The following is a 1283-nucleotide window of genomic DNA, read 5'->3' as shown; positions in this document are numbered from 1 at the left end:
TGCATGTCTAAAGGTAGCCAGCAGGTTAGAGCAAGAGCCATCCACTGCAGTCACAGCTTGAAGGATTTCTACTTTTTGTTCTCAACAAAGTCAAACCTCAATGCTGTGTGGATGCTTCCTGCTCTCTCCAACTAAGATGTTTCCAAACCCTTCCACTCAAGATAACCAAAACAAATGACATGGCCAACCCCCCAAGGGTCAGGTTATCTTCTCAGAGAAGCTGGAATAGGAAATCACCGCAGCAGCAACTTGCCTAAGCACATAAGTCTGTAGCAGAAACTTCTCAGTGCAGCTACTTCCCCCAGTGACACTGGCCTGTTTCAGATAATTGGAGCTTTCTATAGCATTCTATTTCAGACAGTTTAAGTACATAATCAAATACTTTCCCACACTTACTATTGTAGAGCCAAGTAGACCAAAGCTATAGTTATGGGACCTGCCCTCTGCATGGCATCACCACACGCCTTGGGAGAAGAGCTGCAGCAGTTTCCAACACAAGGCAGCGGAATTCCCTGTTGCCCATGAACTGCCCTCTACTCCTCTCCTCTGTCCAATCCCATAAACAATGACTGAGAGCAGCTTCTCCTGTAGTCACTTCTCACTCCCTTGTTGTTAGCCTGCTTACTATTTTACTTCCAGCTGTATAATCCAAGTTTCTTTCCAGGATAGCCAGAAGGGTTCAGTACACACTTTAGCTCTTCGAGCAATTAGTCACAGAAATCTCACCACAGCTCTCTCAGCTCTGAGCTCAAAGCACAGCAAAGCTCATGAGTAAATGCTGAAAAGTGTTACAATAAAGATGCTGATTAACCCTCCACTTCATCTATTATAATATGCTGAAAAGACTTCTCATTAACACTGCCATAAATACACCAAGACAACCAAACCTTTAATCACCAAGCCTCATCCACACCAGAGGATGAATTACAGAATACATTCTTCCTTTGCTGTACCACAACGGACAGCTACTGCCCACATGCTGGAAGTCACTCAGCAGTCAGTTCACAGCTCTAAATATTCATTGAGAATTGCCCCTCGGGGGATCATTTGTCTTTTCTTCCCCGTGTTCCCAAAAATGTCCTTTCTTCTCTCTGTTCCTGAAGTTATGCACCACGGAGGAAGAAGAAACTGAGCCCCACAAGCTGAAAATGAAGTAAAAGTGAGAGGGGTAAGAGGGAAGAGCATTGTGTGCTGCCCCAGGCCCATAACCACCATCTCCCTCAAAAGGGCCACATACCAGGGTACCACACTCTCAACTCCATGAAGTCACACAAACACCAAAG

Source organism: Nestor notabilis, unplaced genomic scaffold (assembly GCF_000696875.1).
Source record: "Nestor notabilis isolate BGI_N333 unplaced genomic scaffold, ASM69687v1 scaffold12976, whole genome shotgun sequence".
NCBI classification, from domain to species: Eukaryota; Metazoa; Chordata; class Aves; order Psittaciformes; family Psittacidae; genus Nestor; species Nestor notabilis.
Note: the sequence above shows the minus strand (reverse complement) of the source record.